This window comes from Sciurus vulgaris (assembly GCF_902686455.1).
Source record: "Sciurus vulgaris genome assembly, chromosome: 18".
In the NCBI taxonomy this organism is placed as follows: Eukaryota; Metazoa; Chordata; class Mammalia; order Rodentia; family Sciuridae; genus Sciurus; species Sciurus vulgaris.
This window is the reverse complement of record NC_136479.1, coordinates 11,022,821-11,048,779: the sequence shown is the minus strand read 5'-3', so window position 1 is coordinate 11,048,779 and position 25,959 is coordinate 11,022,821. Positions and strand designations below refer to the sequence as shown.

Genomic DNA, 25,959 nt, shown 5'->3' with positions numbered 1-25,959 from the left:
TTTTCAGTCCTTCCAATGGGAAGGGCTCTTGTGGGGTAGTCCGTCCTTAACCCCTCTCTCTCACTGCTGGTGTCTCGTTATTATCAGTCAACATCTGGTGGAGCATCACAACCTCAGGCTACAAACAGAACATATTCTCCCATGAATGTGCACAATGACAGCTCGGCAGACATGTGATGTCACAATCCACAACCGCCCCCCCCCCCCCACAAAAGAACAAGTCTGGTTGGATTCTTAGATAACTTGACTGTCTTATCTACATGAACACAATGACGTGGGAGATACTATTCCCTCCCCCCCCCCCATTTAGGAGACATTTAAATTTTGTTAATCATTTTGGAAATAAAATATGAAGCATTTAATTCATTAGAAACCATTTAACATCTGAAGCCTTCCTGAGCTCCTAAGAAGTTTTTGAGACTTGTGATGTGAGAGGTAAATTCGAGAGAGTTTTTATTTGCTTGTTTAATTTTTATTTGGGAAAAATTCAAGGCTATGGAGGAATTACAAGAACAGCACAATAATCTTTTGTTCACTACATTTGACAACTTGTATTTCTATAAGCTCTTGTGTGTTCATGCCTCTCTTTCTCTGTTTTTGTATGTGTTTATGCACATGCATACTTTAAAAAAAAGCATTTGAGTTTCCAATATCATGATCTTTTAGTTCTAAATATTTCATGTATTTCCTCAGACCAAGGTTCCTTTTCGTAACCACAATATGGTTACCAACTTCAGGAAATGTAATATTGATACCACATCATTATCCAATATACAATCTATATTCAAAGTCTGCTGCTTGTCCCAATGAAGTCATTTCAATAATTTTATTTTTTTCTGATCCACAATCAATTCAGAATCCTACTACGTGTAACTTTCATTTAACCTGAAATGGTTCCTCAGTCTTTCTTAGTTCTTAGGACATTGATCACATGCTGTTTTTAACAAAGAGAAAGCAAGCTTCAGGTTTGGAATCTTGGGCTAGTAATAATAACCAGCTAGAATGCAATAGGTTTTCATTTTCTGAGTGTTTATCTTCCAATTACCTTCTATTCATAGCAAGAGGCATTGGTTTCTTATTTAGGGGAGTAATGTATGGTATCTTTTTATAAATTTCATTTTTAAAGTAAATTAATTTAAAGGAAAATATTAGAGAAATAAAAAAAGCAGGCATGTAAATCAGCCTACCATTCTCAGCCTCAGCACTATTGGCATTTGAGGCCACAGAATTCTGTGTTGCATGGTGTCCTTTACAACATAGGGTATTCCTCAGCCTCCCTGGCCTCTACCTACTAGATGCGGGTAGCATCCGCCACTCTCTCTAGTTACAACAGTCAAATGTGGCTGCAGATATTGCCAAACACCCCCTTGGAGGCATACTCACCCAGCTGAGAACCACTGATCTAGCCAGGAGCTGTGAGTGGAGGGGAAGGGGCGGCACCCGCCAATCTTGGAGAAAAGCACTCACTTCTGTCCTGTTCTCAAGCCCTGTTGACCCAGCTCTGCCACATGTCTGGCCCTGTGCGAAGCCCTGGAGAGACAGAGGGGTAGGGACACAGTCCAGTTCTTCAGGAGCTGCCCTGAAATAAGCCAGAGGCAGAGAAAATAAACCAAGAGGAAGGAGCTGTGAAAAACTATACCATACCCTGGAATTTGGTCTCTGATTAAGCCTCATAACTCTCAAAACGGCTCTTCTGCCCCAGTAATTCTTTTTAAAACATGAATCAGATCATGCCATTCCTCTGATTGGAAGCCTCCAGTACCTTTCTTCCCACCACACTTAGAACCAATTCTCACATTCAGACTCCTTGTAGGACCTGCACCATCTAGCTCCTATCTCCCCTCGACCTTGATTTTGTTTGTAGGTTGGGGTTGTGGCTCAGTGGTAGAGCACTTGCCTAGCATGTGTGAGGCACTAGGTTCAATTCTCAGCACCTCATATAAATAAAAGATTAAAAAAACTAAAAGGTCCATCAACAATTTTTTTTTTTTTTTAATTTTTGTTTGTTCCCTATTGGTCTTGGGCTGCAGCCACACTGAGCTTCTCTCTCCTAAGATCTCTCTGTGTGGAAAACTGTCCCAGGCATTTGCAGGGCTGGCTCCTCGTCACCAGGTCTCTGTCCAAATGTCACTGCCCCTGACCACCTTCTCTACTGGAGTAAGTTCTTCTGAAGTACTTTCTGCAGCAGGCACTGTTGGCCAGTGGACCCAACCTCCACTGTCTTTGCCCTTCCCCTTAGTGGACTGCTGGGCAGAGGTGGCCATCTGACCCAGATTTGTCCCATGAGAGATGCAGAAATCTGCTGGTTCTGTCTGATACAGATACTATCTCTGCCTCTTTACCTCCTGCTGAACTACAGGGATGAGGACAGGAAGGGACCATTCCAGGACCACAGGGAGGATGCAAATGTCAAACCCTTGAGCACACCGAGCCAGCACCAGCCTCCTAACCTACCTTCTGTTCCAGGGAGAAAATCAAGGGCCTAGGGTTTGAGCCACAGTAATCAGCTTATCTGGTACTTGCCTCCAAAAGCATGCCTAACTGAAATACTGTTTAAAATTACTGTCAATTTTGTGGCTTGCTTTAATACATGTGTATGTATTTAATAAACATGTGTACATGAATTTTAATTGGCACATAATTGTATATATTTTTGGGGTCCAGTGGGACATTTTGATACAGGTGTACAATGCATGATGATCAGCTCAGGGCAATTGGCATACCCATCACCTCACACATTTATCATTTCTTTGTGTTGGGAGTGTTGAAGATCCTCTCTAGTGGCTATTTTGAAATATAGAATTGAATGTTTTGAAGCATAGTTACCCTACCATGTCATAAAACATTAGAAGTGACTGCTAATATCCACCTGCATGCCTGCACCCATTAACCAGTTGCCCCCAATTGTCTGTCTTTTGCCCAGATCCCACCCCTAGGCAGGACTAGGAAGGCCTCTCTTACTTATCCACTGCTGCATCTTTGGCCCCTAGGCACAGAGCTGACCCAGGATAGAATTCCACAGCTACTAACCTATCTGCTCTCTAGTTCCTTCACGTACAAAGTAAGAACCATCACAGCACCTTGAAATATTGTGAGGATTAAATGAGTTAATATGCATATAGTACCTAAAGCAGCCCGGGCACGTAATCATTGGTCAAAGAATTGCTATTATTTGTTGACTTAATGAACTAATTAATGTATGGAAGAAAGGGCTCTTTCTCTGCTTCCTTTTGTGGCCATGTCCTTGACTCCCTCCTTCTCTTCAAATCAAAGCTGTGTTTACTTGGTGCTGACAAATCAGGCTATTGATTAAGAAACATGACCACACAGAAGAAATTCACACTGTTTACTGTGAGCTGCTGGATTAGCACCTTCAGGAGGTGGAGGAGGGACAGACATTGCACACAAAAGGACAGGGTGCATATGGCCCAGGCCAGGAAAGGCTGGGAATGAAATCCAATATGTGATTTTGCTGTTGTGCACCGTGGGAAGGTTAGAAACGAACTCTGTGAACAGTGTCTGTAGAAAGCCACTGGGGGGGTCAAGTGAAGGGACCGAAATTCAACATGCACTGGGGGAGGCTGAAGCCCACCTGAACCCAAGAGATGTACATATTCATTCACTCAACAGAATGTTTATTAAGCACCTACTGTGTGCAGTGTGGACAGGGATCTGGTGGGGAAACAATAAGGATTGCTTGATAGAGATGATTAAAATTGGGGGATTCCCGCAGACTCTGAAGTCTTTCTTTCATAGTTGCTTGCCACTGAATAAATGCTAATCCAAAATGTCAGATTCCATGGGACTCAGTTCATGATCAATATTACTACCACCAACTAATATTTCCAGTACTTACTCTGTATGAGGCACTATGCTGAGACCTCTTTAGCAACCATGGTCAGGGCCACTTGCTAGGAACCTACCCCACATCTATTTCCTTCTTCCTTACTAGCAAAAAACCTCACTTTTATTCAGGGTGGCACCAAAGAACACATATCCTTCCAAAACCAACACTCAAACTTTATCACTAGCATCCAAACACATGTGCAGTGGACTCAGAGGCATTATTTCATTTCAGGAGTCAGTGAGGTGGGAATTAATATTATCCCCATTTTACAGTTGAGCAAACTGAGGTTTGGAGAGTTTAAAGGAAATGTCAAAGATTGTGCAGCTTCCTGCTGGTGGAGGTCAGATGTGAATCCAAGCAATCTGATTCTAAGGCCTTCCTCTTTCTGTTCTTTTGGTCTATCCCCATCTGCGTGGATAGCACACATATGCATTCTGCCATTTAGTCCTCTGAAGAACCTCGAAGGGCAAGGTAACAGGTAAAGTTTTCAGATACCTGCCACCATATGTCATCTGATCTGCTGGCTTCTTCCCTCGGATCACCTCGCTGCCCACTTCTAAGGCTAGCCCCTTTCCAGCCCAGTGGCATGCAGAGGGTGGAAGAAGGAGAGAGAGGTGGGGAAGTGGTCAGTCTTTAGATGTCCATCTTGGCAGAACTCCTAGCAGAAGATTGCAGATAAGGTGTGGAAAAGTCAGAAACAGAGGAGATTTGGCATCGTTGCCTACGTGAGATTCTGGGTAGGGACAATGTCAAAATAAAATCAGCATACAATATGATTAGGCAGAAGGAGGACTTGGATTTTGCATCCAGAAGGTTCTAGAAGGTTCCATGTGTCTGCAGAGGGATACAAAAAAGAACTGATTGTAGTAGTGAGACCAAAGGGAGTTGTTGTGGGCGGGGTGAAGTGGCACTGAGATTGAGCTAGGAGGTGACCAAAGAGGACCAGGAGCAAAATGGATGGGGCAACAAGCTTCCCAGCAGAAAATTCAGCACCAGAAAGGTAGGGCTGGTCAACTGGGAAGTGCCTGGAGTGGACGGAGCTGACTGCCAGCTGTCCAGGAATCTAGCAGCCTGCTGGGGCTGTGACTGAGGGCAAGGACCCCACTGTCCCAGAGGCTGGCAAGGGCTCACAGAGCAGTGTCTTGAGGCAATGGATTCCCCTTCACAACCCCACTCCACCTTGGTGACACAGAGGAGAAGGAACTCTGAAACAATGGAGTCTTGGTGAAAAGACCTCTCGAACCAAGGGGATGTGAGACTTGAGCTGTTGTTCACAGGAAGTTCTAGTTGCTCTCAACAGAGCGTTGAGCCTGGGAGTCACAGAACCTCCAGAAGCAGCTTAGCCCCACACACCTGAGCTGCAGGGAGAGCTGTTCACGATGGGTCCTGCCACGGCAGACACTGCCTTCCTCCAGATCTCCCTGACAGGCCAAGTGGAAGGTGCCATGGAAATGCACACTGTCTCTGAGCCTTGGTATCCTCACTTTTCCAATGGGAACAAAGGTCACCTCCCAGTGTTACAGGATGGATGAGGGGCAGAGCCATGAAGGAGGCTGGAGAAGGTCTCATGCTAGACAGGGGAACTCCATGCTCACCTTCCCTTACATCTCGCTGGCTTGCCATGGACACTGTCACAGTTGTGCCTGGAGCCAGCTGGGACCAGGGTGGTGGCTCAGTGACTGGAAAGAGACAGACAAGCCTCATTTTAATGCTCATGGCTCATCATGTCGCCAGGAGGAGCTGGTGGATTGAATGGATGAATGATTAAGACCTTGGTCATGGACATGAATGGCGTCAAGTGAGGCTCTGGTATGCTTTTGGTAGGATCACCTAAGTAGCAAAGGGAGTCATATTTCAGTCTCAGTTTGGATGTCACCTTCTACAGGAGGGCTTCCCTGATACCCCTGGCAGGTTTAAGTGCCTGCTCCGTGCTCTTCTCTATTGTCCCCTGCCTATATACTAGTCTGTCCATTGTGGCTCTCACTTGACCTTGAGTTCTTAGAGACAAGATTACATCTCATTTAATCTTCCTGCATCCCTAGCACTGGGTCTGGACCAAGGAAATAACAGGAACCATTTATGGAGTGTTTCCCAGGTACCAGGCACTGTGCTAAGTGCTCTAGCTACTACGATGCTTGACCACCTGGATGTCAGGTGCCAGGGTGACATTATCATGCCATTGTGCAGGTAAGAAAACCGAGGCTCGGAGAAGGTAAGAAGCCTGATGTTTCTTCCTGCTTTCTGCATCCCTCTTTACCAGACAGCCTGGCCTAATTCTTGAGGTTTGGGATCAGTATGAAACTCCCAGTGATGGGGCAGTCTGTCTGTCTGGCTGGGTGGGTGGATAGGAAGAGAGAACAATGAAGAGACAGCACATGTTAGCAGCTGGCATCCATGCTGCATGCCAGACACAATGCCTTCTCCGCCACAGAACCACAGCACGGAGACCACCCGAGGAGAAAGGCCTCATGGTCTCTGAGTGGGGAGTGTTCACCTTGGGCACTGCAGGAACCAGCTGCTGGTTGATTCAGAACAAATGAGCACATGAATGCTTGTGCTGTTAGGTGCATGACATTTCTGGCAGGAAGAGCCAGGAAAACAAAACCAAGAAAATGGCTCAAAACCCCAGCAACACATGGGAGTGTGCAGAGGTGAGCTGACACTGAATGGAGATGGTAACACAAAAATATCGACACCCACACCAAGAGGGAAGAAAAGTTCACGTGGCACATCCAGTTTCAAAAATAAAATAAAATAAGGCCACAGTCTTGCTTTTCAAGGGAGCTCCAGAAGGCTCCCAGGGGATCTGTTCTTTTGTGGACCTTTCCTGCCCACACTCCCAGCTACCCGTAAATCTGACCCTCTCCATGGCAAGGGGGCCTCAAGAGCTTGGAGACTTACCGGAGCAAATAACTTTGCAAAAACAATCTGTCCCATAAACAAAGCCGGTGGAAAGCGTCCAGTCCCACACAATGGAGCTAATCTTCTGGGCACACATTTCCCGTCCGGGGTATTAGCTTGGACGCTGCTTCCTTCTAGGTGGAGGCAAAGGCCACTTAGCCTGTGTGTCCAAGAACAACAATGCTCTGTAGATTCCCCAACTCGTCTGGAGTGCAAAAGCCAGGAATTCAGAAGCACGGAACAGCTCTTTCCTCCTCCTTTCTTTTCTTAAAGAATCACTGCAAATTTGAGGGCAGGGTGACATGTTGGTCCATATGGCTTTTAGGACCACCGTCCCAACTTTCACTTTAGCTCTATCACTGATGAGCCCTGTACTCCTGGGACAAGTGATTTAACTTCCCTGAAGTGTCCTTTCCCATTGTTCAAGAGGGATTGTGTGCAGATGCCCAACCCTACTGGTGCTCCGTGAGGTATAAAATTAAAATGTGGTGTGGTTGCTGTCAGCACAACATTGACAAGTACTGGTGAGGATGTGAAGAAACTGGAAATTTTGTCCCCTGTTGGGGGGAATGTAGAAAGGTGGAGTGCACTTGAAAAGAGTATGTCGGGTCATCCAGGAATTAAAAATAGAACTGCCATATTATCCAGTGATCCCACTTCTGGATATATGTTAGGAAGAACGGAAAGATGATTGTACACCTGTGTTTATAGCATCATTTTCCACAATAGTCATGGTATGGAAACAACCCAAATTTCCATTCATAGACAAATAACTAATGAAAATGTGGTATATACATACAATGAAATGTTATGCAACCTCAAAAAATAAGGAAATCCTATCACAGACCACAATATGGATGTACACATAGGTCATTATGCAGAGAGAATAAAGCCCAATGCAAAAATACAAATATGTGCTATCTAGACATCTTTATGATCTCAAGTAGCCAAACTCCTACAATGAAAAGGACTGTAGTAGCCAGGAACCAGGGGGAGAAGCCAAATGGAGAGCTGTCCAATGGCTGTAGCTTTCACCTTTACAAGAGGAAGAAGTTCTAGAGAACTGTTACACAACAATGTAAATATAGTTAACAACACTGAAGTGGTCACTTTAAAAATGGCTACGTTGGGAAATTTTATGTGGTTTTTACCACCATTAAAAATAAGGAAAACATTTGTTTATCTGTCAGATTAGCAAAAATTGAAATGCCTGGCAACAGGGAGAGTTGGTTATATTGAGGAGAAACGGGACGTTTCTACTCTGTGGGTGGCAGTGTAATCAATGTGACTATTCTAAGGGGCAATTGGCCCCATCTATCAAAACATAAGATACACAGATTCCACAACCCAACAATTTCTCTTCTCATTATTTATTCTAAGGCATGTACAAAGATTTTCATTATTATAAGAGCAAAACTTGGAAACAATCTAAATGGCAGTTACTAGGGAATGGATAAAGAAAAATGGCATATACTTACAATTTAAGGTAATGAATCAGATCTATACCAACACCGATCTCAAAAACATTCTTGAGTGAAAAAGAAAGCAATACGATAAGGCAGATAGCACAACACTCAAATTACAAAAGCACAAAATGCTAATAAATATTTTCTGTAGATAGAAGTGTAAATGAGGCAACAAGCAAAATAGTTAATCAGAAGAAAAAACATATGAATTTCTAGTATACCAGTCTGGAGATGGTCCGCGGTGATCCCTGGTACGTATGCCTTTGTAGAGATCCTTCTACACTGAACAGGGCTCAGCTGTGTCCTGTTCATTCCACGGTGTTCTAATAGGGTTCTATGAAAGTGGCTCCTAAGGCTAAATATAAAAGAAATGGTACTTCCTCTTTGCTCCCTGGTTTTCCCCATTGTTTTCTGGAGGAAGCCCACCACCATGTTGTAAAGATATTCAGGTCAACTGCCAGCATCACCTTGAGCCACCTCAGAGGTGGATCCATATGTCCTAGTCAAGCCTTCGGATGACTGCAACCTCATGAGAGATCCTGAACCAGAAACACTCATCTACAACTCTCTTGAGTTCCTGACCTGTAGAAACTATGGTGTAATACAGGTATATTTTTTTGAAATATGTTTTTCAGTTGTAGATGGACACAATACCTTTGTTTTTGATTCACTTATTTTTATGTGGCGCTGAGGATTGAACCCAGTGCCTCGTGCATGCAAGATAAAATTGCTCTGTCACTGAGCCACAACCCCAGCCCCAGGTGTATTTTTTAAGTCTGAGAGTTTGAGGGTGATTTGTTACACAGCAATAGGTAACTATTACATATCTGGTTGCCTTCTAAGGCTCAGTGCCTGAGGCCTGCTTTCCATTTGTATTAGCAGGTGTCAAAAAGATGTTGAAGACCCATTAGTACAAAATGGAATACTTCCTTCTTCAAGTACTCAGAAGGGTGGATTGTTCTTCAAGACCTATTTCTGATTTGACATGAAGTCAACCTCACCAGGAGCAGGAGCCTGTATTTTGGGAAATGCTGACCTGGTCTGTTATGGTCTGAATTGTGTCCCCTCAACATTCAGATGTTGAAGTCATGACCCCAGTATCTCAGAATTTGGAGATAGGGTCTTTAAAGAGATAATTAAAGTGAAATGAGGTCATCAGGGTGGGCCTTACTCCAATAGGAATGGTATCTGTATAAGAAAAGATTAGTACACAGGTACACTCAAAGGGAAAACCATGTGAAGTCAGGGCAGATGCTTACACCATCTGTAAGTCAAGAAGGGAGGCCTCAGGAGAAACCAACACTGCTGATCCATTGACCTTGGACTTTTGGCTTTCAGAACAGTGAGGAAACAAATTTCCCTGTTTAAGCCACCCAGTCTGTAGTCCTTCGTTATGACAGCCCTAGACAATGAATGTACAGTCCAACATACTTGCTTTACACATAATGACCTGTGGTCCAAAGGTAGAAGTGACTTAGCTAGGGACAGAGAGAAAACAGAAAGCAGAAGCACAGAGAGCCTGTATTTCCTACCTCAAGGGTGGTTCCTCCACTATGTGAACCCAAGGCCCCAAAGGTGGAGAAGATGTCTCAGGAAACACTTGTCAGAGGCAATTGAGCTCCTTGTTCCTATTCTTGATGGCAAAAATGGCCTTTGCCTGCAGTCTCCACTGTCTCTTCTGTCTCACATGCTAGTGTCTCAAGAACCAGCCCTCATTTGACTTTTTCTTTCTGGATTATCTCCCAACAGAACAGCAACCAGTTTGTGGAATTGTACTATTTTCCAGGAAGCAATGACAAGCATCCAACATGGAAAGTGGTGGCCTGGAGCCCATGAACTTTCAGAACTCGCAAAGGTACACGAAAAGTGAATAAAGAAAAAGTGTCACTTCTATGTAAAAAGACTCTCTCCATGGAAGACATCCCTCCCCCATATGAAAATCTCCAGTCCCCACCCACATGTCCAACTGCCTCTGGACATCTCCATCTGGGTGTCTGCTCAACACTTAAAACTTAACAAGCTCAAAATAATCAGTTTCCCTCAAACATCGCTGCCTACCAGAGTCCTGATTTCGTTGAATGTCATTGCCATAATAATAACAGCCATAATTTACCACCCATGAAGTGCCAGCAGTGTGCTAGGTGCTCCGCATGAATCACCAATCAATCAAATTCAATCACATAAAGTGGGGATTATCATTGTCCCTCAGCACATGAGGACACCGAGGTTTCTAACCATATCATGGTTACCAATCTTTAAGTGGCAGAGCTGGGACACAAATCCAAGTGTGTTTGACTCCAAGGCAAATTGGTAGCCCACTAGCTACATCTGTTCTGCAGATGGGTTTTGTTTGGTCTCAATAGTGGAATTTTTTTTTCTGTTGCTTTTTAAAAAATCCTAATTAGTTGCTAACATTAAAAAGTAAGAATACTTCCCATAAAAAGCCAGGTTTCTGGAGTCTCCAGGAAAAAGAGAGATGAGAGAGAGAGAGAGAGAGAGAGAGAGATGATCTAGCAGTGTAACCTTACAAGACAATTAGCATCTCAGGACTCAGTAGGAATAATAAAAGGGGGCAGTTGCTCCTGAATTCTAGGTAGTGTTTTGGGATATGCCAGGGGCTGGGTCAGAGTGCCAGATGATGGTAATTGTCCTAGTCTGTTTTATGCTACTATATCAGAATACTTGAGACAGGGTAACTTATAAGGAACAGAAATTTATTTGGCTTACAGTTCTGGAAGCGAGGATGTCCTAGATCGAAGGATCGCTTCTTGTAAAGACCTTCTTGTTGCATCATCTCATGGCGAAGGGCAGAAGGGCAAAAGAGTGTGTGTGGCAGGGAGAGGGAAGGAGACCAAACTCATTCTTTCATTAGGATCTCACTGCCTCGATCACTAAGCCACTCCCCATATCCATCCACGAGGGCAGAGCCCTCAGAACCTAATCCCCCCGCCAGTGTTGGTGGGGGTTAAATTTCCAACACATGAACTTTGGGAACATATTCAAACAGCAGTAATGGCTAACATTTACTGTACACTCATCATGGATCAAAAGAACATATGGTAGAGCCAGGAGGCTTGCCCAGCTCAGATGCTGAAACTCAAGGCCTGTGAACCCTGGATGCTTATGGGCTTAGGTGGCACAGTTACCAGCTTCCTGGTGCCTAGATAGTTCCTTAGGGTACAAATTGTGAGGATAGCATGCAGGGCTCACTCGTTTCTTTGGCTTCCCAGGAGCAGTCCAAGACATGTTTGTTAAGTCACATTGAATAGGAATTGGCCGGGCATGGCTAGTTCATAGCCTGGTTTCTTTTCCACTTACTAATAGGAGAAGCAAAATATCATGGAAAAAATAAAATCATAACACATATCGTCTTAGTCCACTTCCTGCTGTGAGAACAGAATACCATGAAATGGCTAATTTATAAATGGAAATTATAAATTTCTAGAGGCTGGAAAGTCCAATATCAAGACACTGATAGCTTTGGGGATTCTGATTCTAAGGTGCCTTGAAAACTATTTCCACCAAAGGGGACAAAATCACCTTTTTATAATGGCATTAAGCTGTTATAACTCAATCACCTCTTAAAGATCCTACCCCTTAATACTGTTATCATAACAAATTTCAGTGCGAGTTTTGGAGGGGAAAATTTTTCAAATTGTAGTACATGCATATACCCTTTGACCCAGCAATTCCATTCCGAGACACTATTCAAAGATAAATAGGCATGCATGCAGGGCTGGCACACAGGCGAGGAAATTCATTGCAGCATAGTCAGAACAGAAGATCGGATGATGGTCAAATGCATGTAGGCCCCTCCGTCCAGCAAACACTCTTACATGGGAGAGCGAGTGGCATGGTCAGTAGACAGCACAGACTCTGAGGCCCAGCCCTGCCTCTTATTCATAGCATGGCTTTGAGCAAGTCGCCAGGGGCCATCAGGAAAGTAGGGAAATGGTGTTACCTACCCCTTTTGGAAAGTATTTGGCACACTTTAGTAAGCATAATTTGAGTTTTATTATAATGGTAGTAGGTTTACTAATACTCTATCACTGTAGAAAGGCAAGATACAGCTCTCCATTTGGCACTAAGGCCATATAAATTGCCTATCCATCAATTTCCAAGAGAAAATGCACAAAGGGAGCTTGGTGCAGACCAGTTGGAATGAAAGCAGATTTGGGAGCGGAAGATTCTACCTGACTAATCTGCCACCTGCCGATTTTGTCCCCTGGTAGTCACACAACTCCTTTTGCGCCTCTGCGCCCTGCTTGATGGGAAGTGGACTATCACATGGGCTTGGGGAGATGACACTCAAATGCACTCACTGTCTGTAGGTCCGATCTGCTGTTGTCAGGATAATGGGACTTCAATCACTACAGGGATTGGAGAACATTTTGGAGTTAAGCCAACCCAGAAATGAAATTGCCAAAGGTCAGGTACTTCAGGACTGCATTTCTGCCTTAGCTTAGAGAAAGACACGAACCAAAGGCGGGATTGACCCCGCAGAGAAAGGCCCTCTTCCTGCTTGCAGAATCAGGTCTGCTAGGGGTTGGACTGCATCTCCCAAAAGATGTTGAAGTCCCAACTCTGAGAACCTGTGACTGTGAAATAGAAGCTTTGCAGATGATCAAGTTAAGATGGAGCCACACTTGACCTGAGTGAGTCCTAATCCAGTGGGCCTGGTGTCCCTAGGACAAGGGGAGGTGTGGCCACAGAGACAGACATACATGAAGGGGGACCTTGTGAAGACCCAGGGAGAAGCCAAGAGACACGTGAGGCTACCAGAAGCTGGGAGAGAGGCATGGAACACGCTCCCTCACAGTCCTCCAAAGAACCAATCCTGCCAACATATTGATTTTCAGATTCTGGCTTCCCAGAAGTTGATACAATAAATTTCTGTTATTTAAGTCACCCAGCTGTACTTTGTTACAGCATTTGTGTATTTGCAAAATAGCACAGGCCCAAGGACTGAAAACCATCATTAAGGCCGTGGGCCTGGGCTCTGTCTGCCCCAGGCCCCAGGTGGGTCAAGGCTAAGAGGATTGAGAGGACCACCTATTCAGAGTCACAGGACAGGGAGGAGGGAAATGGGGTACCTTCCTCTTTGCCCCCCATTGTTGGTCCCCCCCGCAAGTGGTTTTTCTTTTTTCTAAACCACTACATCCCTGATATGTTTTTTTTTTTTTTGAGGTCTATTCTAAGAATACAGACTTTTAAAAAAATTAAATTTGTTTTAATTAGTTACACATGACAGTAGAATGAACTTTGATACATCATATATAATAGAATATAATTCTCATTCTTCTGGTTATACATGATGCAGAATCCCACCAGTTGTATAGTTTATAAAATAAATAAAAAGCAATAACAAATGCTAGTTAAGGGTAATTATTTCTCTGAAAAATAAGTTGAGTGATTTGAAAATTATTGATAAAAATGAGTAGAGAAAAAAGAAAATTGCTTTTTTAACTAGATGTGAGATCACTCTGAGAATTAGAAAAAATAAAAATTTGGAAGGGTCTTATGTTTTGATTCTTTAGTGTCTTCAACCTCTTGCTTTACAAAAGTACAATCTTAAATGATATTTTGTGGTCATTTTTCAATCAAGAAAGAAGACAAAATACTCTAAAATGTATATCTATGTGTTCAAAGGCACATCTTGACTCTGAATAGAAAGACTAATGAATGAATATGTATCTATATGTTTCTAATAAAATGTCAAGTTGTATATGTAATAATAATAAAAAAAAAAAGAATACAGGTCTTGATGGGACCCAAGGTTTGGAACTTTCCAGCTACCTGTCATTTTCCAATAACCTTCCTGACTTGCTTACCACTAAAAAGAAGAACCATGAAGGAAATTGAAATATTTTCTCTTCCCTTCTCACGATACTTCTGACACCAAATGTGGATTTTCTACACCAAGCAATTCTCCAAATCTCTGTAGATGGCAACTGAGCATCCTATAATTTAATTTAATTCTGGCACTAGCTGTTTCACAGGTTGAGGGCTCTGTCCCACAAATCAGTCCAACTCAAGGTGCCAACCATAAGCAATGGGTCCCCTGATTAACCACAACTTCCGTCTGGGAAATTGGGGTTCTGATGATACCCTAAGGGTTTGATAATTTGCAAGGACAGCATTCAAAACTCAGGGAAACATTTAACTACATGAACTGGTTTATTATTATAAAGGTTACAACTTGGAAACAGCTCAAAGGAAGAGATGCAGAGAGGTATGGAGGAAGTTCACATGCTCACTTGGGGTGCCCACCCGCTCAGCACCTGAATCTGTTCAGAAGCTTTCTGAACTCCCATCCTACTGGGTTTTTATGTAGGCTTCGTTACATAGCTATGATTGATTATATCATTGGTCCTTACTGAGTAATTCAATCCCCAGGCCCTCTCCCCTCTCCTGAGTTTAGGGCTGGGGCTGAAAACTCCAATCTCTAATGACAAGGTTGGTAACTAGCCCCTGTCCTGCAGCTAGCTGGGGACTCATTCACATAGAGTAGTTGAAAGGGATTTGTTTTGAATAACACCTTTATAACACCTGTTATTTGTTTTGAATAACAGCTCTAGGTCTGGAGCTGTTCAGGAACTGGGGACAAAAATCCAACTATTACAAGAAAAGATGCTCCTTTCCCTCTTATCACTTGGGAAAGTACAAGAGTTTTTGGGAGCCTGGACAAAAACCCAAATATATATCACGTATATGGATACATCACATCCAGACCTTGGTCCTATGAGTTAACATTTTCTACTTACTGAAAAAACAGATATAGTCAGTCCTTCATATCCTTGGGTTCTGCATCCAGAATTCAACCACGGGGATAAATGCACTGACATGGAGCAGGTAAAGGTTTTTAATTTTTTTTTTCATATCATTATTCCCTAAGCAATACAGTCTAACAACTATTTACATAGTATTTACATTGCATTAGGTTTTATAACTAATCTAGAGATGATTCAGAGCAGACAGGAGGATAGATGTAGATTACATGCACTTACTATTCCAATTTATTTAAAGGCCTTGAGCTTGCATAGATTTGGGTATCCATGGGGGTCCTGGAACCAATATCCTCTGTGAATACCAAGGGACAACTGTACCTCCTTTAGATGCATCTTAAATACAATAATAATATTCATTTAATCATGGATCTGGTGTGGTTTTACAAGTACATTTTTGATTTTGCTATATAAATATTAAAATGATAAATATACAAAAGTTTGGGAAACATTGTTCAAGTGGAACCCTGCTCTTTTCCTAGATGACTGAAGATAGGCTGGGAACCACAAGAATTTTTCCATAAGTCTGAAAGTGGTCGGATACTCCTCCCCAAACGATTTTTCCAGTCCGAAGTTTACCCTTGGGTCTATCCTCAAAAGAGAGTTCCTGGATCCCCAGACATTTCTTAATGTACAGATTTCTCAGTGGGGGGTGGTGGTGGTTACTGGCCGTTCAGGAGGGACAATTCTTTGAGTTTGTCTTAAGCATCGCAGGACATTTCCTACCTGTGACCTCATCCTTATATACCATCAGTGAACCTCTGGCATCCCAACCCCATGTTCAAAGCACCCCACTGAAAATCACTTTTAGGGAGTTTCCGGTTGAGAGGATCTAGTTTTTGGCCCTACCTCCAGAATTCCTGCTCTGTAAATATTATTATTTTTCTGATAACCCAGTGCACATTGCACAGTCCAGCATACCCTGGGATAATCAGCTTTAATCCCCTGTGGCCCTGGGGTCTTCTGGTGACACTAAGGAGGCGTAAAAGCACTGACCCACGATCCAGGCTGCCTGACCTTGCTGAGCTCAGTGAGTTCATGCCTCCATTTCCCTTTCTGCGAAGTGAGGCTGAATTAGCCCTAGCCTCAAGAGACCATTGGAGGCTGGAATGAATTAATCCATGCAAAACATCCAACTGGCACGTGACACACAGTAGGCAGTCAGGGTCAACTCAAAACCATACCTGCATGATTTTTATTGTACCCTGCAAACAATCCTGTGAGCTTACAATAGGATTTCTTCCTCTCCCTTTCTCTTTCCTTTCCTTTCCTTCCTTCCTTCCTTCCTTCCTTCCTTCCTTCCTTCCTTCCTTCCTTCCTTCCTTCCTTCCTGCCTGCCTGCCTGCCTGCTGTGAACCTATGGTGCTCTACTCCTGAGCTACACACCTAGCCCATTTTATTTATCTATTTATTCTTATTTAAAAAAATTTTAGATGTTGATAGACCTTTATTTTCTTCATTTATTTGTATGTGGTGCTGATAATTGAACCCAGTGCCTCACACATGATAGGCAAGGGCTTTATCACTGAGCCACAACCCCAGCTCCCCCCAATTTTATTTTTGAGACAGGGTCTTGCTAAGTTGTGAGGCTGGTCCTGAACTTGCGATCCTTCTTCCTTAGCCTCCCAGCTGCTGGGATTGTAGTCATGTGACACGGTGCCCAGCTGTATGATTCCATTTCACAGATGATTAAATGGAGGCACAGAGAGGTGGCCTCTGCAGCCTTGACTCCACAGGCAGATATCAGCAACCCCAGGACTTGCCCTGGATGTCTCTGATTCTGCTGCAGCAGGTTAGAGGATAAACGGGAAGTGCTGAGTTGGAGTCAGGAGGAGGGTTTCCGGGGCTCCATGACCGGGCTTGTGCAGGGATGTGGCTAACTGCAGTGGTCCTCAGCTTCCGTATCAGCAAATACCGGCTTTGAACCAAATGCCTTCTAAGGCTTCTGCTGGCTCCCCAATCTTGTATCTTCTGTGAAACCCCAAAACTGGATGAAGGGGAAGTCAGCTCAGGCTCTGAAAAGACAGCAGAGCCACCTTCTGGGGACATCGCCCAGTGAGTGACCTGCTGACTGATCACAGGAGCTTGCACTCCTCCCTCCGCCCACACCCAAGCATCTCCCCAACTCTGAGGGCATCTGAGGACACGGAGGATGTTATCTTGGCTCAACAAAGCCATCAGGCCCAGAACGCTGGGGCCCAGTTTCCAGGGAACGTGTCTGGTGAGGCTGCAGGTGACCCAGATAACTGCTCTGTGTCCTCCCCAGAGGGTACTGCCCAGGGGGGCTGCTGCACCCAGGAGCCCACACACAGGGGCAGCTGCCTTGGCTTGGCTATGAGAACCAGGACAGTGACTCCTGGAGACAGCCCGTGGGGTGGGGGAGGAAGCAGCTTTAGCGGCTCAAAATACCTGCCAATCCGATAACACCATTCTGTGTGTTCCTGCACACAGCGCGATGAAGATGATGATGGTGATCAATACTAATGATCTCTGCCATTTATTGAGCACCCACAAGGTGCCCTGCATGATGCTAGGGCTTTCCCCACTGTGTGTGTGTGTGTGTGTGTGTGTGTGTGTGTGTACACATATATGTCTATATGTAATACTGAGTCTTGTGAGTGGAACACTCTTGTTCCCATTTCAGAATGGGGAAACTGAGATGCCAAGACCTTCAACAAGGTGTTCAGGAGTTGGTAAAAAGCAGCACTAGAATTTGAACAGTCACCAGCAAGTCAAGGCTGACTTGTCACCATTGAATCCCCTCTTGCCAGCCTCACCAGGATCCTGGCCACTCCCGGCTTCAATGGCTGCCCTTCACAGACTCTCCCGCACCCCGCACCCCCGCACCCGGATGTTGGTTTTAACTTACTTCCAGTTGGAGACAAAGGAGAAGTCAGGCAAGAGAATGGGTGGGAAGAACAAACCCTCCAGAAGCCTGGAGTCAGCTCTCCGCATTGGCACCTGATGCACTTTGCAGGGGAAGAAGGTGGAGGCCTTCACTGAGCCCCGCCCCTCCTCCACTGAGTCCTTGACCGAAATGATCTCAGTGTCTGCACACAGTCCAGCAGGCTGCGGGGGATACTATTCCCAATTCATAGATGCAGACATTGAGGCTCCATGGGGTGACATGACTTGTTCCAAGATCACAAAACTAGGAAGCTGAAGTTGGAACTCAAACTGGGGCCTGAGAAGCTCCCAAGGGGACAGTAAAATTCAGAGTTGCAGGCAAGCCTGAGCTTGTTAAGAGGAGACGGTATGTGCCAGAAGAAGGGACTCCCTCTTCCCAGGGCCATCTGCAACCAAATGGCCAAAATGGAACTCAGGAAGACCCTGTCTGCTGCCAGGTCTGGGCCAGGCTGGTGCCCACCGCCCACCTGCTTGTGTCTCTTCCAGGAATCCCTGGCCCTGTCACTCATCTCCCTGCTGCAGGAAACCGGAGCCTTCCTGCACCTGCCAGCCAGGATCCTGGGGGAGGGGTAACCCAAGTATGAAGACCTGGGACTGGGCTCCTTTTTCTTACCTTCAGAGGCAGATTAGGGCAAACACAGCACCAAGTTGTTCATTCAGGCCATGGTTACCTGTTAAGTCCCTCTATTTGCTGCACACGATGGTAAGTACTGGAGAAACATTAGTAAATAAGGTAGAGCTAGTCTGTGAGGATATGTCACCCTTCTATAGCTTTACAATGCTCTATTGCTGTCTGCAAACTTTTATGAAGGAGCCTCCTTGATGGTTTAAAAATCTTTCATTTTGAAATAGTTTTAGACTCACAAGAAACTTCAGCAAGAGTCATGTACCTTCACTGAGCAGCCCTGGTGATTACATCTTGCATAACACCTTTACAAAACCAGGGAACTGAGCCTGGCACAAAAGTATTCACTAAAATACACTCTTTATTCAGATTTTGCTAGTTTTCACATGCATTCGGTTGTTGTTTTCTTTTGTGTGTGTGTGTTTGTGTGTGTATATGTATTGTACCTGGCAAAATCACCATCACAACCAGAGTAAAGAATCATTCTATCACCACCAACAAACTCCACCATGGTACTCTCATGTTGTCACTTCCTCCAAAGAGCCCCTCACCTACTGTCCCCAACCCTAACACTTGGCAACCATTGGTCTATTCTCCATCTCTACAATTTTGTCATTTCAAGGTATTTTATAAAAGAAATCACATAGTACATAACTTTTTGAGATTGTCTTTTTTTTTTTTTTTTTTTCACTTGGCAACTCAGTTGTTAAAGGTGTCAATAGTTTGTTCCTTTCTGTGACTGAGCAGCTGTTTGTTTATCCATTTGTCTGCTGAAGGATGTTTGGATTGTTTCAGGTTTGAGGCTCTTACCAATAAAACTGCTATGAACATTAATATACAGGTTTTTGTATAAACATACACTTTGATTTCTCCAATATAAGTGTCCAGGAGTACAATTGCTAGGTCTGATGGTAAATGCATATTGAACTTTATAAGAATTTGCTAAATTATTTTCCAGAGTTGCTGTTCCATTTTACATTCCTATCAGCAATGCATGAGAGATACATTGCAGTTGCTTCACATCTTTGCCAGTGTTTAATATGTCAATATTTTTTATTTGAGTCATACTACTTGGTGGTTGGTTATATCATTGTGGCTTTATTTTGCCTTTCCAAAGAATGTTGAACATCTTTCCTTGTGCTTATCTGTCATCTGTATATCTTCTTCAGTGAAATGTCTATTCATGTTTGGTGCCCTTTTACTAATCAGATTTTTTTTTTTTTTAACTTTTGAGTTTTTGAAGTTCTTTATACAACCTGGACCCAAGTCCTTTGATAGATATGTATTTTGCAAATATTTTCTCACAGCCTATGGATATTTTCTCATCCTCTTAACTGGCTCTCTCATAAAACTTAAGTTTTTGATTTCGATAAAGTCTAACATCAATTTTTTCTTTTGTGGATTGTGCTTTTGAGGTTATATGTAAGAACTCTAAACCTAACTCTAGGTCATAAAGATTTTCTCCTGTTTTCTTGCAAAAGATTTATAGATTTGTGTTTTACATTCATATCTATGAGACACTATGAATTAATTTTTGTATAAAGTAGGGGACTCACTTGGTTCAAGGTTCATATTTTTGCATATGGATGGCCAACTGCATTTGCACTTTTGTAAAAAGTCATTTGGGCAGAGGATCTGTGGCACACACCTGTAATCCCAGCGAAGTGGAAGGCTGAGGCAGGAGGATTGCAAGTTGGATCCAACCTCAGCAACTTAGCAAGGTCCTAAGCAACTTAGTGAGACTGTCTCAAAGTAAAAAATAAAAAGGTTGAAGTTTCACTGGTGACATATTCATGTATGAACACAGGAAATATGTCTCATTCCTTCTACTGTCTTTCCTATTCCCAGAATGAGATCCTAATTAGAATTAGTTATACTCTCTCTGTGTATAATATGTCAAAATACACTGTACTGTCATGTACATCTAAAAAGAACACATTTAAAAAAAAAAAAACCCTCAAAAGATGAAAAAAAAAAAGAATACCACAAAGCTATTTACAATCACACACAAAAAATTTACTCTAACAAAATATATACAGAAACTATACACAGGCCATTATAAATCATTGATGAAGGAAATAAAAAATACCTAAATAAATGGAGAGATGTACTATGTTCATGAAGTGAACTCAACACAATAAAGATGCCAGTTCTCCTAAAACTGATTTATATATTTAATACAATTTTTAAAAGAAGCCCAGCAGTGGTTTTGTTTTTTGTGTAAATTAAATAGTTCTAAGATTTAAATGGAAAAATAAAAGAACTAAAACTATATTAACAATATTAATAGCTAAAACAATACTGTAAAAGAAGAAAGAGGGAGGTTATAACAGGCTTCCTCTGATTTTAAGGCTTATCATACACTTAAAATAACTGATATAGGCAGGGAATATTCACATAGATCAATAGAACAGAATTAAGAACTGAAAAATTATCTCACATAACTATACCCAATTAATTCTTTTACTTTAATTTTTTTTATATTGGGGATTGGACCCAGGGGCACTTTACCACTGAAACTCCATGTCATGTACAACCACAAGGATGATTTTCATCTTGAATTCAATTGTTCCTTTCTAGTATTTGGAAAAGAAGAGGTCTTTGTGCTGACTTTACACCCTGGGACCTGGCTATACTCATTTATAGGAGTTGAGATTTTTGAGATTGCTTCTTACTCTTCCAGGAATCCCCAACTTTGTTACCAGCCTCACAAGCTTCTATCTCCTAGCTCCAGGAAACCTGAATCTCCTGCGCCTTCCCAGTCAGAACCCTAAGGTCAATGTTTCTGGGGAGGGTGGCAAGGAGCACACCGACCTAGGTCTGGGCTCTTCTCCCCACCTGCAGCCACACAGCGAAGAACATTACATGGAGGTTATTCCTTTCCCCTCAGTACATTGATGAACTCTTACTATGTGCAAGGTTCCTGGTGAACATTGGGGGAAAAAAAGCGAACGAGAGAGCCAGCCACCAAGAATGGCTTCCTCCACCTTAGGACTGTATATTGCTGTGCAGCTGTCTTGAAACTTTTCTGATCAAGCACCTTGTAAGGTTTTGAATTTGGGACAACCCTCAGGTTAGATCGAGAATGAGTTTGGTGAGAATAAACAATGAAACTAAAATAATAAAGAGGATGATGAACATGTGAGTGTTTAAAATATGCCACATGCTATTCTAAATGCCACATCTGGATTAACACATGCATCCTTTAGCACAGTCCCACAAAGCTAGATATTATTATTCTCTAGTTAACATTGGGGAAACTGAGGCACAAAGAGGCCCAAGTTCTTATAGTTGGGATGGGCGAGGCCAGGATTTATAATAAGCCATCTGGCTCCCAAATCTGTGTTAAGACATAAACTATCCTATTACCATATTATGAACATTAGAGAGAGAAAGGAAAAACTGTATAACACAGTGAGCAATCCCACTTACTTGGAAATCAGCTATTTAGAGTCCCATCCCAGCTCCTCTGGATCACCTTGGGGGAGGTTACTTAATTTCTCTGTTTCAGTTTCCTCATCTATAAAATACGGGTACTAATAGTACCTACCTCATAATACTGTTGTAAAAATTAAACATAAAAATGGGACTTGGTTTATAGCAGTTTTGCTTTTCTTAATATGTGTCCAGTACAAATAAAAATATGAAATTTAACAAGAGAGAAGTTCTTTGTGTGCTTCTTGTATGTGCCTCAGGGGCTTCTGTATTTTTATCCTCTTTTGATGAACTGTAGGCCGTCCCATTTCTGCTGTCCTGAAGAACCTGGCCATGACTATCCTGCTTGGTGACTTCTCAGGCAGAGGTGCCAATACGGCTCTAAGCTGTCTTCTGAGAAGTGAAACTGCTGGGTCATGAGAAATGCTCATTTTTAATTTTAAAATCTACTGCCCAAGCTGCCCTGTGCAGAGGCCATATCAGTTTACATGGTCTGGGCATTTCCATTTCTCCACACCCACATCAACATTTGATATTGTCAGACTTTGAGCTACCTCTCTCTGGGGAGGGAGAGAAGGGACAAGTAGGAAACGTGGTATCCAGAGGAGACATTACCTTTACCCTCAATGTTTCAAAATGAATTCTTGATGACTTAGGTAATGAAAAATTAATCATAAGCAATTCCCTTCAACTGAATAGCCCTTATGGAGCTTAAATCTAACAGGAGTAATATACACTGAGCAAATGCATACTCAAAAATGACGATTACAAATAGAAAGAGGGGCTGGGAAGGACGCTGGTGGGAGATGGCAATGCGGTTGCTGATGATGAGGTGAATGACAGTAATGACAGCTTCTGCCACTATGTGCCAGGCACTGTTCCTAGCACTTTGCAAATGTAAGTTTATTTACTCCTTGCAACAACTCTGCAGAGAAGATATTATTCTTTCTATTTTACAGATGATGGAAGTGAAGCACAGAGCTTAAAAATTTGCCCAGGGTCACACAGTAAGCAGAGGAGCTAGGAGTTAAGCACAGGTAACCCGACTCCAGAGTCCAGATTCTTGACCAATTTTGCTCTGGCCACTCCCTTCCTGCTAGAGCGTTGTGGAGGCGGGGAGAGGGGTACCACACTGCATGAGAGCCATCAGAGTTTCATGTGGTATAAGACCAATAAGACAATGACATCTGTGTCTGCTGAATTGATGAAGTGCTTTAGCATGTGAATTTTATTTAAGCTGAACTTATAAAGTGAATGAGGACAGGGTTGTTAACCTCTGGCTCCCATCCCTCTTCTACAGAGATAGAAATTGGAACTTGGGCAGTTAACAGCTTCATCCACAGTTAGAGTAAGTGTTGGAGCAAAGGTGTAAATCCTATCATTCTTCCTCCTTGCCCAGTGTGGAAGGCAGGATGGCTCCCCAAAGATGTGTATGCCCTAGTTCCTGGAACTTCTGACTTACGTTGCGTGGCAAAAGGGATTTTGCAGATGTGATTATAGTTACAGAGCTTAAGATGGGAAAACTATCCTTGATTTTTCTAGTGGGTCCATAAGAACCCTTAAAAGCAGAGAACTTTCTCTGGCTGGATCAGAGCGATGAAGCAGCAGAGGTCAGAGAGACTCAAAGGGAGGGGCATACATCCTGCTGTTGCAGGAGGGCCACCAAAAAGCCTGAGAAAAAGCGCACAGTCTCCAGGAGTGGAGACCAGCCCCCCCACTGAAAATGGGGACCTACGACCCCAAAGAACAGAATTCGGCCTTATGACTTAAAGACCTCGGAAACAGAGTCCAGCCCAGAACCTCCAGAAAGGGACACAGCCCTGCCAGCAGCTTGAAGTCATCATTATGAATGACTAAGCAGAGAATTCAGCTGAGCCAGGCTGTCCCAGGACTCCTGAACGCCAAATATATGACATAATTGGGTGCTTTTTTTTGGGGGGGGGTACAAGGAATTGAACTTAGGGATACTCCATCACTGAGCCATATCCTTAGTTTATATTTTATTTAGAGACAGGATCTCACTGAGTTGCTTAGCACCTTAGCCATTGCTGAGACTGGCTTTGAACTCATGATCCTCCTGCCTCAGCTGCTGGGATTATAGGCGTGTGCCATGGTGCCAGGCCTTGGGTGTTGTTTTAAGCTGCTAGATTTGTGGTAATATGTTACAGCAGCGATTGTAAATGGATACATCCAGTGTTACATCTACCACACTGCCGGCAAGGGGTGATTGACAGGGCTTGGTCTAAAAATATCTCTTCCCCTAACATGCCAAACTGACTGATATTTCCGCTGTCAGAGGCGCACCTTGAAATGAAGGCATTTTTCTACAGAAGTCTTGTTGCTAAGTTCAGACACTGAGATGAAATAAAATAATGCTTTAGCAGCGAATCAGGAATCACCATGCCGCCAGCGGAGCTCCCCACCACGGAACATAGACCAAGAGCATTTCGATGCAGAGTTCAGAAGTTCCAGGCAGAAAGGGTCTTGCGCTGAAAGGGACACCCTATACAGGGGGCAGAAGTGGGAGGCCCCTGAATGGCATGCAGGGACTAAGGGCTCATTAGTGACAGGAAAAAGGTCTGGAGCTGTCATTTCCACCCACAATAGGACTGGGAAGAATAAAGAAGTACTTTTGGGGTAGTAATAAGGAGGCAGCCAGAGGAGAGAATGTGAGAAGGAAGGAAATGACCAACAGTTAGAAGTCCTACAGAGCTGGAACAGAATACTCAAATGTCTGCAGGGGCCAGATGGTAAAGCAATAGGATGAAGTATTTGCATTGTTAAACCAATAGGCACAATTTTTCTTTGCACAAGTTAATGGAAGCTTTCTTTTTAAAAGCGACACCCCCGGCCCAACACTAGTCTACGGTATGTGAGGCCACAGGATCAATCCCCACATCACAATAAATAAATAAACAAGTAAAATAAAATAAATGGTTCCTTTGGTCTAACTTTCATTTTCCTGGTTACGAGAACTTTTCTTGACCATCAGACTGTGTCCGCGCCATGGCCCCATACTGTGGATTCTTGGCTTTAGTGCTGGGGACTGGAGAGGGCCATCATGAACTGAAGAGCCACACTCAGCTCAAGGTGGAGAGGTGGACAGCACTTTCAGATTCATTTGTCCAAGAGAAGCCAGAAGGCCAGATTTTCATGTGAACTCCTAATTTCTAATTATTGATGAAATAAATTTTTAACAAAGAATAATAGGGGGCCAGGGATGTCTGGGTTCAATCCCTGGTACCAAAATAATAATAATAATAATAATAATAATAATAATAATAATAATAATTCAAAAATAAGAATAATACATAGCCAACAAGAAATATCTGTGAGTCAGATATGGAACCATGTTGGATCTAAAATTAATGAGTCTGGTGACAATAAATGATAAGACTAAAATAATAAAGAGGATGATGATGGACATGTGGGTAATGCACGACAAGTCCTCTTCTAAATGTCTTATATGCTTCTCTGCAACTGCACAAAGTTAAATATCACAATTACCCATTTAAATTGGGGAAACTGAGGCACAGAGTGGCCCATGTTCATGTAACTGGGAAGGTGGAGCCAGGATTTATAAGTCCTCTGGTGCCCAAGTCTGAATTCTTCATCCCCAAAGTGGTTTAAAAAAAGACCTCTGGATTCTGTCCTCAGGAACAGGGTTATTATCCTAGGGATCAAGTGTGTTTTCCCTGGAAAGAATGTCCATAGCTTTCACACAGCTCTTCAAGGGCTGTGAGACCCCAGAAAGGTGAAGAGTGGCTGACTTAGGACCAAGAGAGAATTGGGGGCAGAGACGCCAGCCCAGAGATGAGTGGGTAGAAATCAGATGACTAGAATGTTGTAAATGGAGAATGAGAAAGTGGGGGGTCAGGGAAGATGTGTTAAGATAATGGAGGCTGGGCATGTTTGTCTGTTGGAGAAGGAGAGAGAGAGGGAGAGAGGGACAGAAGGAGAGAGGGGGGGAGGGAGGGAGAGAGGGAGAGAGAG

General features: G+C 43.3%; 1 protein-coding gene and 1 long non-coding RNA gene across 2 annotated transcripts in view; one reads left to right on the top strand and one right to left on the bottom strand.

The window, feature by feature from the left end:
* PARN (poly(A)-specific ribonuclease) overlaps nt 1–25,959 on the top strand; it is a 578,557-nt gene that overhangs the window by 444,204 nt on the left and 108,394 nt on the right. The window lies entirely within an intron of this gene.
* On the bottom strand, nt 16,416–18,984 carry LOC306650207. The gene is made up of 3 exons (XR_013760826.1): nt 18,520–18,984; nt 17,869–18,292; nt 16,416–17,066 (listed from the first exon to the last, which is right to left on the bottom strand). It is a non-coding gene; the product is annotated as an uncharacterized lncRNA (long non-coding RNA).